The following is a 16215-nucleotide window of genomic DNA, read 5'->3' on the forward strand; positions in this document are numbered from 1 at the left end:
CCACTCATCCATGATGACATCACAGAGCTGGTGGATGTTTGAGACCTTGCGCTCCTCCACCTTCCGTTTGAGGATGCCCCACAGATGCTCAATAGGGTTTAGGTCTGGAGACATGCTTGGCCAGTCCATCACCTTTACCCTCAGCTTCTTTAGCAAGGCAGTGATCGTTTTGGAGTTCTAGGGCCGTTATCATGTTGGAATATCGCCCTGCAGCCCAGGGAGGGGTACATGCTTTGCTTCAGTATGTCACAGTACATGTTGGCATTCATGGTTTCCTCAAAAAACTTTAGCTCCCCAGTGCCGGCAACACTTATGCAGCCCCAGACCATGACACTCCCACCACCATGCTCGACTGTAGGCAAGACACACTTGTCTTTGTACTCCTCACCTGGTTGTCGCTACACACGCTTGACACCATCTGAACCAAATAAGGTTATCTTGGTATTATCAGACCACAGGACATGGTTCCAGTAATCCATGTCCTTAGGCTGCTTGTCTTCAGCATACTGTTTGCGGGCTTTATTGTGCATCATCTTTAGAAGAGGCTTCTTTCTGGGACGACAGCAAAGCAGACCAATTTGATGCAGCGTGCAGCGTATGGTCAAAGCACTGATAGGCTGACCCCCCCCCCCCCCCCCTTCAACCTCTGCAGCAATGCTGGCAGAACTCATATATAAATTTCCCAAAGACAACCTTTGGCTATGACGCTGAGCACGTGCACTCAACTTCTTTGGTCAACCATGGCGAGGTCTGTTCTGAGACACATGTGTTATTCAGCTATATTTATAACTTACAACATCCAAGTGAAAGATGTAACAACCACATGTCAGAAAAAAAATCAGAATCACAGTTGGAAAAGGGATCACCCTCTTGTGTCCATATTTTGTTGGACCACATTTTGCTTAAATTACAGCCTTTAGTCTGTTGAGATATGTCTCTACTAACTTTGCACATCTAGACTTTGCAATATTTGCTCACTCTTTTTTGCAGAACTGCTCAAGCTTAGTTAAATTTGATGGTGACTATTTGTGGACTGCAGTTTTCATATCATTCCACAGATTTTCAATGGGGTTTAAGTCTAAACTCTAACTAAGCCATGCAAGGGCATTCACCATTTTTATCCTTTAACCATTGTCTGGTCATTTTTGCTGTGTGCTTTGGGTCATTGTCATGTTGGAAGATAAACCTTCTTCCCATTGACAACTTTTAGGCAGAGGGCAGCAGATTTTCCTCAAGAATTTGATAGTATTTTGCTCTATCCATTTTTCTTCTATCCTGACTTAAGCCCCATTGAAAATCTGTGGAATGACTTGGAAGACTGCAGTCCACAAACGGTCACCAATAGATTGACTTGTGTACAACCAGCTTGCCTAAATATGGATCGATATTCAGGCGCTCCCTGCTGAACCAGCTGAATTTCAATCCATGTATTGCCACCCCAGCAGTTGCAAGTAGTTGCAATATGTGCAGTTTTAATATCACATGTCAAAGTTGCAAAATTGTGTTCAGATTTTTTTTTACCATCCGTCATGAAGAGGTTATGGAGTTCAGTCCCTGGCATTACATCACATGGTAAGCACCGCAGGTAAATAAAACAAAGAGACAGAGCCATATTAAACAAAATATTTGAGTTGTCATATTCAGAATACTCAGCAGTCATAAGTCCTCTGGTGTGTTGTAGAAAATCAGTCTTGGTCTGAAAGTAGTTTTATAAGTGACAAGTTTTAATTTTTTTTTTTTTTTTTTTTTTCAACAAGTTCTTTATTGTAATAAATCAAAGCAAAAACTATACAACTTTGTACAATACACATCTTGAAATTTTAAGGAATGAGTAAACCAAACTAATTTACATATATCAAACAAGGGTTCATATAGAGGAACCTGTACTGCAATTAAAGGAAGCCGAGGAACACAATACAAGTAGACTGATATCTGTCATTTTGTACATACTACTAATAATATGCATTACTAATACGTCCCCTCCCTAGGGAAGGAAAGGAAACAGAGGAAACACAAAGAATGAAAACAAACAGCTGTACCACTCCCTGAAATTAGAACGATCTCTTATGTGGCTTTATTCAGATGGCATGCACGTCTCTGGGGCCTGAACCCACCTATCCCATATCTTATTATACTTGGATACACTTCCTCTATGGGAGTAGATCAGTTTTTTATAGGGCAAGGTTACATTGATCTCCCGGAGCCAGTCCTGTATAGATGGAGGTGAATCTCTCATCCAGCGGCGGGCCAAACACTTCCTAGCGAGAAACAGTGTCTCATGCAAAAACAGTGTGGTATATTTATCTATATTAATATCAGGGGGTATTCCTAGTAAACAGAATTTCGGAACCAGGGTCAAAGGAGACCCCATGGTATCATGTAGAAATCTAACCACCTGCTCCCAAAAGCCCTGGACCTCGGTACATGTCCAGAGCAAATGGTAAAAGGTGCCACGCTCCTCCCTGCACATGGGACACTGGCCAGTAGCCTCGCTACTATAGGTAGCCACCACAGCCGGTGTCAGGTAGGCTCTATGTAGAATATATAATTGAGTCAGGCGATCCGAGAGTTTCGGAGAAACCAATTTGCAGTTATCTAAGGCTTCCCCCCATTCCTTATCCTCAAGCGTCCCGATATCTCCCTCCCATTTAGTCTTGATGGCATACGCCAAGACCGTTGATTCTGGCAAAAGGAGTGCATTATACATATATGAAATAAGTTGTTTAGATTCAAAGCCCATTACCACCTCCAAGACTGGGATTACGGTCAATTCTTGAATAGGACGGGGAAATTGAACTGCAAAAGCGTGCCTAAGCTGCAGGTACCTAAAATACATATGGTTAGGGAGATCGTGTTGCCCTTTTAACTCATCAAAAGATTGGAGTTCACCATTGGTAAGTATATCAACCAAATAGGAAATTCCATAGTGGGCCCACACATGTGCATCCGGAATAGAGGCACACTCACGGAGACTGGTATTATGCCACAGCGGCGTATATGCATGTAGCGAGGGTATATCCAATTTGGTTGACACCACATCCCATATTCGCCTATACTGATATAACATAGAGGTCTTATCCCCCCGGGTTTCAGCCCCCCGTACGCCCACCAGAATCAAGGATAGGGGTTCAACTAATGCATGGGCCCATGCAGGGGCTAGAAGGGCCAGGAATCTCTCCCTATCAAAACTATGAAGATGAAAGAAGTGGGATAACTGTGATGCCAGGTAATATAAATTAAAATCTGGGAGAGCCATACCACCCAGGTCAACGGGACTCTTAAGCTTCCGCCATGCCAACTTATGTCTACTGGATCCCCAAATAAAGGGCTTAAGTATAGCTTCTATCTGAAGAAAAAACTTAAGGGGAAGGTAAATTGGAGAATGCCACAAAATATACAAAAACTTAGGTAGTAACACCATTTTTACGAGGTTAATCCGGCCGCAAACCCCCAGCGGAAGACGCGCCCATATCTGTGTCTTAGCTTTTAACAATGTAAACAAGGGTTGTATGTTGTTCTGTATATAATCCACTGAAGATTTAGTCACCTGGATCCCTAAATATTTAATACAATTCACTACCTGCAAAGGGAAAAGTGGGTTTACAGGGAAGGGGGAAATATTATCTATGGGGAGAATTTGAGATTTGTCCCAATTGATTTGTAATCCAGAAAATCGGCCAAACTGTTTAATAAGGGAAAGGGCTACCGAGAGAGATGAATCTGGGTCAGCCAGGTACAACAGGGTATCATCTGCATACATACTAATTTTTTCTTCTAATCTTCCCACCCGGAGACCATGTATATCAGAGTGCGACCGGATCGCTATCGCAAGTGGCTCTGCTACCAGCGCATACAAAAGGGGCGAAAGGGGACAACCTTGCCTAGTACCCCTAGCAAGTTTTAATTTAATTTACAAATCAAACAGACAACATGTACAAAAGAATGTCTGTGTAGCAGAGTCAGGTTTTATATTCTACTTAGGCATAGTTCACACTGATGCAATTTCAGATGCGACTTGGGTTGCATTGAATCGCATGACAATGAAAATAACATTGCTTCCAATGATGCCCATTCACATTAGTGCAGCTGCGATGCAACTTTGGGGAAGGGTTCTGTGCTACTTTGCTGCGATGCAGTATGATTTTGTGGTCCATAGACTTCAGTGGAAGAGTATCAAAATCACATCAATGTGCATTTATGTATGTGTTTTTGTGTGCGATTTGCGCTGGTTCTTAAGAGCAGGCACCCACTGGCATCCTAACAACCAGTGACTGCCAACAGCAGGAATGAGCCATAGGTTGTTAACGAGCCTGCACCTGCCGAAGCTCTAGCAACGATGAGTCATCCCTGCTGTTGGTGGGGGATTCCCCACTAATAGCAGAATTTAAACAACAGAGCTGGCTTAAAAAAATGAAGGCATAAAATAAACTAAAAAATGGCGTGCAGGCCCCCCCCCCCCCATTTAAAAAAAAACGAAAAACACATGGGGGGGGGGGGGGTGTCCACCCCAAAATCTATACTAGGCTCTTCTGTCTAGTTCTAGTTTGGATTTTAGTGTGAAACCAATGCCAAAAAAAAAAAGACTCTCACCAGACCCTTATCCAAACATGCAGCCCGGCAAGCCAGGAAGCAGGAAGAGGGGGGGGGGGGCATATGAGCCCCCCTTCCCCAACCATACCAGGCTACATTCCCTCAACATGGGGGTACTTTTTGATGAGGACCTCTTCCCCACAACCCAGTGATGTCATTAGGTGCCTCGCCCCTGTGAGGTCATGTGGCGGGGTCTCCTAGGGCCAGCATGTTCTGTCCCAGGGAAAGGAGTCACCTGAGTTTAACTACTTAAGGTGCACTCTATAGCAGTTTTACTGCTACAGGGCAGCACCTCTGCACGGGATCAGGTATAAGTAATCTGACATTTCCGGGTAGGGGGCGCGCATGCGTGCAGCCTCCGGCTCGCTCCTGCTGTAGTTACACACAGTGGGAGCCTATCAGCGGGTACCGCAGACTAAACGTCTGCCGACACCCGCCGATCATCCTGCAGAGAGACAATAAGCGGTCTGTATATGTAAACTAGGCAGATTGCCATTCTGACAGGAGGGAAGGTATTGATCCTGTGTCTTTGCAAAGCAGGGACTAGGATCTATACCTTCTCCTAGTAAAAGCACCTCCTACAGTGTAGAAAAACACAGGCTAGGCACACAGTTAACCCTTTGATTGCCCCTATTGTTAACCCCTTTGCAGCAAGTGCCATTAGTACAGTGACAGTGCATATTATTTTAGCATTGATCACTGTATTAATGTCACTGGTCCCCAAAAAGTGTCAAAAGTGTCAGTTAGTGTCCAAATGTCCACCGCAAAATCACAGTCCCACTACAAGTCACTGATAGCCACCATTACTAGTAAAAAAAGAAAAAATAATAAAAATATATAATAGTTTGTAGACGCTTTAACTTTTGCGCAAACCAACCAATATGCGCTCAATGGGATTTTTTTAAATTTTTGTTAAATATATATATATATATATATATATATATATATATATACAGTATCTCACAAAAGTGAGTACACCCCTCACATGTTTGTAAATATTTTATTATAATTTTTCATGTGACAACACTGTAGTGTACAGATTGTATAACAGTGTAAATTTGCTGTCCCCTCAAAATAACTCAACACACAGCCATTAATGTCTAAACCGCTGGCAACAAAAGTGAGTACACCCCTAAGTTAAAATGTCCAAATTGGGCCCAAAGTGTCAATATTTTGTGGGGCCACCATTATTTTCCAGCACTGCCTTAACCCTCTTGGGCATGGAGTTCACCAAAGCTTCACAGCTTCCACTGGAGTCCTCTTCCGCTCCTCCATGATGACATCACGGAGCTGGTGGATGTTAGAGACCTTACACTCCTCCACCTTCTGTTTGAGGATGCCCCACAGATTCTCAATAGGGTTTAGGTCTGGAGACATGCTTGGCCAGTCCATCACCTTTACCCTCAGCTTCTTTAGCAAGGCAGTGGTCATTTTGAAGGTGTGTTTGGGGTCATTATCATGCTGGAATACTGCCCTGCGGCCCAGTATCCGAAGGGAGGGGATCATGCTCTGCTTCAGTATGTCCCAGTACATTTTGGCATTCATGGCTCCCTCAATGAACGGTAGGTCCCCAGTGCCCCACTCCCACCACCATGCTTGACTGTAGGCAAGACACACTTGTCTTTGTACTCCTTACCTGGTTGCCGCCACACAGGCTTGACACCATCTGAACCAAATATGTTTATCTTGGTCTCATCAGACCACAGGACATGACTCCAGTAATCCATGCCCTCAGTCTGTTTGTTTTTAGCAAACTGTTTGCAGGCTTTCTTGTGCATCATCTTTAGAAAAGGCTTCCTTATGGGATGACAGCCATGCAGACCAGTTTGATGTAGTGTGCGGCGTATGGCCTGAGCACTGACAGGCTGACCCCCCCACCCCTTCAACCTCTGCAGCAATGCTGGCAGCACTAATACGTCTATTTCCCAAAGACAACCTCTGGATATGAGGCTGAGCATGTGCACTCAACTTCTTTGGTCGACCATAGCGAGGCCTGTTCTGAGTGGAACCTGTCCTGTTAAACCACTGTATGGTCTTGGCCAACATGCTGCAGCTCAGTTTCAGGGTCTTGGCAATCTTTTTATAGCCTAGGCCATCTTTTTGTAGAGCCACAATTCTTTTTTTCAGATCCTCAGAGAGTTCTTTACCATGAGGTGCCATGTTGAACTTCCAGTGAGCAGTATGAGAGAGTGAGAATGATAACACCAAATTAACACACCTGCTCCCCATTCACACCTGAGACCTTGTAGCACTAACAAATCACATAACACCGGGGAGGGAAAATGGCTAATTGGGCCCAATTTGGACATTTTAACTTAGGGGTGTACTCACTTTTGTTGCCAGCGGTTTAGACATGAATGGTTGTGTGTTGAGTTATTTTGAGGGGACAGCAAAAATTCCCCACAACACAACACAGGGTAGAAACTGTCGGCAAGTGTTTAAAATATAACTAACTGTAAAACTTTTTTTTAGTTTGGGTAGAATGGAGAAGGATCAGAACACCTGTCAGGTTTTTATTCCTATACGGTCCTCCATTAGGGAGATCCCACCTCTCTATATGTCGTGTTTACTATCACTAAGAGTAAAAGTGAAAAAAAATCCAGAATTCTGGGCTGTTACCAGAACAGGAATAGTACCGACACTAGTTCCAGGGTCCCTGGTGACAATCTGAGATTCCCTCACTTTGGAGGGATTGCCTCTATCTTACTTTTTTACCTAAGGGACTGGAAGTGAGGATAACTCTCCCCAATGAGACCAGACAGGGTTTATAAGTCTCCCTTACTTTATGCACAATAAAAGAGTTCAACTTTGATTAAATATTTTAGCTATGTGGGCTTTGTTAACATCTTAAATTACATTCCCAGTGTATCTTTATGTTAAATTAACCACTTGCCAACCGCAATACTCATATATACAGTACGTTGCGCGGTTTGCTGGGATTATGGCTGAAGATATCAGCCATACCCCGGCGGTATTGTTTTTGCCAGGCAGCTGCTGGCTTTCTCTTGAAAGTTTTTTAAGTGGCGAGCCGCTGAAACGCTTTCAGAAGCGGCGGGAGGGGACGTCCCAACCGTCCCACTGTTATTTCTCAGACTTACAGTTTCTGCCGGCTTACCTGAGAAACAATCCGACAGTGCTGCCGGCTGTGCACACAGCCGATCAAAGAGTATATCAACATTGATGGCCTCTATGGCCTTGGAGGTGACAATTGGCAACTCACGAGATAAAAATAGGAGAAAGGCTCATCAATAGGATAAAAGAATCACGTCACCAGGGATCCAGAACACAACGCATTTCAGAGCATGAGCGAAGCGCGTACTGAGCTCCTTTATCAAATGTACCATAGGAGAATGAGAGCCACATATAAATACAGGATAGTGATAGATCAATGGGCGGGGAAAAACAAGGTACAGCTGGTTTGTGAGTACATTCACAGTATATGTATATATGTTTTTCATATCACTAATGTTGTTTTTTAGATGACCTTTGTAATTTCTTATTAGTTATAATAGATATATCCAAACCAACCTTTTTGGTAACATCCAGTGTTATTGTTTCTTATTTTTATTTATTTATTATTAATTTTATTATTTATATTTGTATTATTTTTTAGTTCCCTCATTTGTTACCTATTGTATTAGAATATTTTTAGACATCGTTTTAGCACCATCAGTTATTCAATATATTGGCTTTTATTTTTATGTTTTTATTTATAGGCATATTGTTTGTTTAGTATCAGCTGTATTTTCCTTTATCCACACGTACTGTATATTGCTTGTATAGTATCAGCTGTACCTCGTTTTTCCCTGCCCATTGATCTATCCCCATCCAGTATATGGTACACTTGATAAAGGAGAAATACTCTGAAACGCGTTGTATTCTGGATCCCTGGTGACGTCACATGCTCTTTGCGCTGCGCTCCATCTTAAGGCTCAACAAAACAACCCGGAATGACTAGAAGACTGCTGGCATCTCTTCCTGACCTGACCGCGGGCTCTGCATATTCGGATCAACCTGACTGCACTTCTCACCTGGGGGAGATCCTTTTATCCTATTCATGAGCCTTTCTCCTATTTTTATCTTGTGAGTTGCCAATTGTCATTGTTGTTTTCCTTTGCAATAAAGTATTACACTTAGAGGCGCTTTTCTATTTTCTGCACATCCATTTCCAGAGTTGGCTTTCACTTCTGAGAAGAGCTGCTAAGTGATCCATACTTTATCCACCATCAGTGATCACACTTACATGCCCAAAGACTTTATATGGACTCTTTATACTATTTTGGAGTCATATTCCATTTGATCACTTGAGTAACACATAATTATCCTGAGCGCTTGTTTTTTACCATTTTATTGTTCTATGGCCTTGGAGGACCGGAGCAATGGCATGAAGCCACTTGCGCTCCAGGGTAAAAGTAAACAAGTTTTTTTTTTTTTTTTTTGTAAAGTGGAGCTCCAGGCTCCTTCAGAAAGAATTAAAAGTCAGCAGCTACAAATACTATAGCTGCTGACTTTTAATATTAGGACACTTATGAATCCAGCGGTGTCTTCACCCCAGCCGTTTTTTCAATCGGCTCTTATGTGCCGCTGCTGCCATTTCTTGTAAGGGAAACTGGCAGAGAATCCAAACACAGGAAGATAGACCGCACTCCGAAGTGAAGATCAAATGGACTTTATTGAACAAAAATAATGTTCCATGGTACAGACATCAAGGACACACGAACAGGAGCAGTTGACGTGTTTCACAAACTAAATTTGCTTACTCATAACGGAAGGCGGCTTCACAGCCAGTTCCCCACTGTGCATACGCGAAGCCTGCTGTGCTTTGTGAATGGCCCGGCGGCGGGGGAAGGAGGGGGGCCAATCTTCTGAGTGATTTCAGCCGGAAGTGGGTGTGGGTATCTGTCAAATCCAGGTACCCACTTCCCCCCAAAAGGTGCCAAATGTGGCAGCGAAGAGGGGGAGAAGGCAAACAAGCAGAGCTTCCCCTTTTACTGTGGAGCTCTACTTTAACCACTTGCCTAGAGTGCACTTTCACCCCCTTCCTGCCCAGACCGATTTTCAGCTTTCAGCGCTCTCACACTTTGACTGAGAATTACTGAGTCATGCAACACTGTACCCATACAAAAATTGTGTCCTTTTTTTCACACAAATAGAGCTTTCTTTTGATGGTATTTGATCAATACTGGGTTTTTTATTTTTTGTGCTATAAATAAAAAAAGAGTGAAAATATCGTGAAAAAACGCATTTTTCTTTGTTTCTGTCATAAAATTTTGCAAATTAGTCATTTTTCTTCACAAATTTTGGCCAAATTTTATACTGCTACTTATCTTTGGTAAAAATAACCCAAGTAAGTGTATATTATTTGGTCTTTGTGAAAGTTATAGAGTCCACAAGCTATGGTGCGAATCATTGAAAATTGATCACACTTGATCACACCTGATGTACTGAAGGCCTATCTCATTTCTTGAGACACTAAAAAGTCAGGAAAGTACAAATACCTACCAAATGATCCCTTTTTGGAAAGTAGACATTCCAAGGTATTTAATAAGGGGCATGGTGAGTTTTTTGAAGTTGTAATTTTTTCCCACAATGCTTTGCAAAATGAAGATTTTTTTTATTTTACAAATTGCCGTATTAACAGGTTATTTCTCTCACACAGCACATGTATACTTGCAACTACACCCCAAAACACATTCTACTACTCCTCCTGGGTATGGCGATACCACATGTGTGAGACTTTTTCACAGCCTGGCCACATACAGAGGCCTAACATCCAAGTAGCAGCGTCCGGCATTCTAGGAGCACAAATTACACATATAATTTCCTGACAACCTATCACACTTTTGAAGGCCCTGGAGCACCAGGACAATGGAAACCCCCATAAAATGACCCCATTTTGGAAAGCAAACAGCCCAACGTATAATTTTTGAGGCATAATGAGTCTTTTGAATATGTCATTTTTTTCCACAAGTTTTTGGAAAATGTGGAAAGAAAATGAAAACACATTTTTTTTTTACACAAAGCTGTCCATTTATGCAATATTTCTAACACATAGCATGTACAAAGCAAAAATTGCACCCCAAAATACATTCTGCTATTCCTCCTGAGTATGGCGATACCACATGTGTAACACTTTTTCACAGCCTGGCCACATACAGAGGCCTAACATCCAAGTAGCGCTTTACACAAAGTTGTCCATTTATACACTTTAAGACTGGGCCTATTTTTGACACTTGGTGTTTACAAGCTAAAATCATTTTTTTTGCTAGAAAACTACTTGGAACCCCCAAACATTATATATTTTTTTTTAGCAGAGACCCTAGAGAATAAAATGGAGATCGTTGCAATATTTTTTATCACACCATATTTGCGCAGCAGTCTTCCAAATGCGATTTTTTTGAAAAAAATTCACTTTTCTGAACTAAAAAATAAGAAAAGAGTAAATTTAGCCCATTTTTTTTTCCATAATGTGAAAGATAATGTTACGCCGAGTAATTAGATACCCAACATGTCATGCTTCAAAATTGCGCATGCTCACAGAATGGCGCCAAACATTGGTACTTAAAAATCCCCATAGGCAACATTTTAAAAATTTCTGCAGGTTACTAGCTTAGAGTTACAGAGGAGGCCTAGGGCTCAAATTATTGCTCTCGCTCTAACGATCGCGGCGATACCTCACATGTATGGTTTGAACACCGTTTACATATGTGGGCGGGACTTGCGTATGCGTTTGCTTCTAACGGGGACAGGGCGCTTTAATTTCTTTTTTTTTTCCTATTTATTTTATTTATTATTTTTTTATTTTTACACAGTTTAAAAAAAAAAAAATGTTTTGATCATTTTTATTCCTATTACAAGGAATGTAAACATCCCTTGTAATAGAAATAGGCATGACAGGTCCCCTTTATTGTGAGATCTGGGGTCAAAAAGACCTCACACCTCACAACTACACTAAAAAAAAAAAAAAAAAAAAAAATTGATGAAAGAGGAAAAAAAAAAAAAGAAAAAAAAAAAAGCGGCCCTTTAAACCGGTTGCTAGGCAACGTCTTTTGACGTAGCTCCGGTCCTCCAAGACCATAGAGTCGAGTGAGGGCCATCTTGCCCTCACTCGACTTCCTGTCTCTGAGGATCCGGGACCAGATAGTTTTCCCTGCTGCCGGCGGGTCCGGTAAGCTGGGAAAACATCTGGGATGCGGCAGGAGGGGGGGGGGGCACCTATTCCCCTGCACCGTAAGGGTAATTCCGCGGCGAATCCGCCACTGGGACCACCCTTATCTGAAAGCCGACCGCCCGCCGTTTCAAAAAATACCGGGGTTATGGCAGCTATCTGCTGCCATAACCCCAGTATTTAGCTTTTAATGGCCGACGCATATAGTCGTTAGGCGGTCAGTAAGTGATTGCATGTATATGGCAAACAGGTGACAATGACTGATGGGGTGACAGGTGACGATGACTGATGGGGTGACAGGTGTCGATGACTGATGGGGTGACAGGTGACGATGATTGATGAGGTGACAGGTGATGATGATCGATGAGGTGACAGGTGACGATGATTGATGAGGTGACAAGTGACGATGATTGATGGGGTGACAGATGACAATCACTGACGGGGTGACATGTGACGATGATTGATGGGGTGACAAGTGACAATCACTGATGGGGTGTCAAGTGACGATGATTGATAGGGTGACAGATGACGATGACTTATGGGGTGACAGGTGATGATGACTGATGGGGTGACAGGTGACGGTGATTGATGGGGTGACAGGTGACGGGCGATGGTCACTGATGGGTGACAGGTGACGGGCGATGGTGCACGGCGGTACTGATGGCAGTCTCTGGTGACCGGTGAACTTTAGGCTACGTTCACATGTGAGCGTAGCGATCGTGGGCAGAATCACTGTGATTCTGCCCGCGATCCAGAAATCATTGCAAATCGCGGGACGCCTGTGCGTTGCCCGTGATTTGCAATAGCACCCCAAACGCTGTGCGATGTTGCTGCGATTTCCGCCTGCCGAATCGCGGTAACATCGCGCAAACAACACATGACGCCCCAAAGAAACTCTTGTAACTTTTTTGGGCGTCATGCGTTGTTTGCGCGATGTTACCGCAATTCGGCAGGTGGAAATGGCGGCAACATCGCACAGCGTTTGGGGTGCTATTGCAAATCACGGGCAACGCACAGGCGTCCCGCGATTTGCAATGATTTCCGGATCGCGGGCAGAATTCTGTGAACGTTATGGGTGTCAATTTCTGGGCACTGATGAGGTGACTGTTGGGTGACAGGTGACATTGGGGGGGGGGGGGGGCTGAGGACTGTGTGGGGACCTTTATTTCTGTGCTTTTACTTTTTACAGGTGTACAGAGCAGTAACTCACTATTTCTGGCTCTGCTCTCCTCACACTGGAAGCTGTATGAGGGGAGAAGAGCTAGTAACAGTGAGTTACTGCTCTTTGTTTACATTTTGTGATCGGCTGTGAATGGATTCACAGCCGATCACATAGTAAACAGTCACTGTCAGTGACTGTTTACTACCGCCGGTGACAGCTGTGTTCCTACGGAACACAGTGCCACCGACATGACCGCGCTGCGCGCTCCCGATCGCGCATGCACGGTCATCTTGTGGGCGCCTTCATTGTGATTGGCTGTGTCATTGGAACACAGCCGATCACGTGGGAAACAGCCACGCCCATTGGCTGTTTCCCCCCTGCCGGTGACGGGGGGTGTCCCGGGGACACCCCGACACCGGCAGTGCAGGGCGGCGCGCACGCGATCGTGCGCCTGCCCTGCTTAAAGTGCCGCCGTCATATGACGGCGGCCCAGGATAATGGTCGCTCTGCTCCGCCGTCATATGACGGCGGGCGGGCGGCAAGCGGTTAAGTAAAAGATGTTGGGTTTTTTTTAATCCTTTTCTTTTAAAGGTAAAGAAGAGATTTGATTTGTTTTTTTACCCCAGACCTCTTCATACAGAGGACCTTTCATCCTTATTTCTGTTATAAGGGATGGTTACTTTCCTTGTAATATGAATAAAAGTGATAGCAAAAAATAAAAATTCAAGGGACAGTGTAAAATAAAAAAACAAAAAGCAAAATAAATCAGGAAAAAAAAAGTAAAGTGCCCCATCCCTCTCTTCTCGTGCGCAGAAGTGAACGCATATGTAAGTCGCGCACGCATATGTTAACGGTGTTCGCACAACACATGTGACATATGGCTGCAATCGTTAGAAAGAGAACAATAATTCTAGCCCTGGACCTCCTCTGTAACTCTAAACAGCTAACCTGTAAGTGCCGGTTCACACTGCAGCGGCACGACTTCGGGGGCGACCTGTGAAGTCGCGTGCACCGAGACTTCGGCACGACTTGCACGGACTTCATAAAATTAATGTCTATGCAAGTCGCTCTAGGTCGCCCCGAAGTAGTACAGGACCCTTTCTCTAAGTTGGAGCAACTTGTGTCGCTCCTATTAGAATGGTTCCTGTAGCAGTCAATGGACCGTGACAGTACGTTACTTGTCAGGCTGACCAAGTTGCCTGACAAGTCGTACTAGTGGGAATGGACAGCTCAGGCGTTCAAAGCGTTGTCTCAGGAGATTTTTAAGTACCGCAGTTTGTCGCCATTGCACGAGCGTGCGCAATTTTTAAGTGTGTTATGTTAGGTATATATTTACTTGGTGTAACATCATCTTTCACATTCTACAAAAAAAATTGGGGTATATATTGTGATTTTTTATTTTTTTTTTTAATTTGTTAAAGTGTATTTTTTTCCAAACAATTTGGTTTGCAAAACTGCTGCGCAAATGCCGTGTGACATAAAAATTATCAACGATTGCCATTTTATTTTTTAGGGTCTCTGCTACAAAAAAAATATATCTTATATATATATATATATATATATATAGCAAAAAAAGGATGTAGGAAAGAAATGCCAGAATTGGCTTGGGCTTGACATGGTTAAAGTGTATTTTTCCCCCAAAATTTTGTTTACAAAATGACTGCCCAATTACCGCGTGACCTAAAAATTGCAAGGATCAGCAGTTTATTCCCTAGAGTTTCTGCTAAAAAAATTTATATATATATATATATATAAAATGTTTGAGGGTTCTGAGTAATTTTCTTGCAAAAAAAAAATGATGATGTTTACATGTAGGAATTATGTATGTGTTCGCTTCTGCGCATGAGCATGGAAGAACAGGGCGCTTTTAATATTTTTTTTCTTAATTATTCTATTTTTTTTTTTTTTTACACTGTCTGTCACAAGGAATGTAAACATCCCTTGTGACAGTAATAGGCAGTGACAGATACTCTTTATGGAGGGATCTGGGGTCTACAAAAGAGGAATGCCAGATTTGCCTTGGGCTGAATGTGATTAAAGTGTATTTTTTCCCAAAAAGTTTTTAACAAAACCGCTGCGCAAATACTGTATGACATAAAAAATGACAACGATTGCCATTTTATTCCCTAGGGTCTCTGCTAAAAATATATATATAATGTTTGGGGGTTCTGAGTAATTTTCTTGAAAAAAAAAAAATATATATATATATATTTTTTTTTAGCATAGGGAAAAAAGTGGCAATTGTTGTAATTTTGTGACACTGTATTTGCGCAGCGGTTTTGTAAACAAAATTTTTTGGGAAAAAAACACACTTTATTCACATCTAGCACAGGAAAATTCTGGCATTCCTTTCCTACATGTAAAAATCTTTATATATATATATATATATATATATATATATATATATATATATATATATATAATGTTTGGGGATTCTGAGTAATTTTCTAGCAAGAAATGATGATTTTGTACATGTAGGAGAGGAATGCCAGAATTGGCTTGGGCTGGACGTGATTAAAGAGTATTTTTTCCAAAAAAATGTTGTTTACAAAACCGCTGCGCAAATACTGTATGACATAAAAAATGACAACGATTGCCATTTTATTCCCTAGGGTCTCTGCTAAAAATATATATATAATGTTTGGGGGTTCTGAGTAATTTTCTTGAAAAAAAAAAATATATATATATATATTTTTTTTTTTAGCATAGGGAAAAAAGTGGCAATTGTTGTAATTTTGTGACACTGTATTTGCGCAGCGGTTTTGTAAACAAAATTTTTTGGGAAAAAAACACACTTTATTCACATCTAGCACAGGAAAATTCTGGCATTCCTTTCCTACATGTAAAAATCTTTATATATATATATATATATATATATATATATATATATATATATATATATATAATGTTTGGGGATTCTGAGTAATTTTCTAGCAAGAAATGATGATTTTGTACATGTAGGAGAGGAATGCCAGAATTGGCTTGGGCTGGACGTGATTAAAGAGTATTTTTTCCAAAAAAATGTTGTTTACAAAACCGCTGCGCAAATACAGTGTGACATAAAAAATTGCAACAATCGCTTTTTTATTTCCTAAGGTCTCTGCTAAAAAAAAATTATATATATATATATATATATATATATATATATATATAATTTTTTAGCAGAGACCTCAGGGAATAAAATGGTAATCATTGTAATTTTTTATGTCACACAGTATTTGCGCAGCAGTTTTGTAAACAAAATGTTTTGGTAAAAAATACACTTTAATCACGTCCAGCCCAAGCCAATTCTGGC

The sequence above is a fragment of the Pelophylax lessonae genome, assembly GCF_965119305.1.
Source record: "Pelophylax lessonae genome assembly, chromosome: 4".
Taxonomy (NCBI): domain Eukaryota; kingdom Metazoa; phylum Chordata; class Amphibia; order Anura; family Ranidae; genus Pelophylax; species Pelophylax lessonae.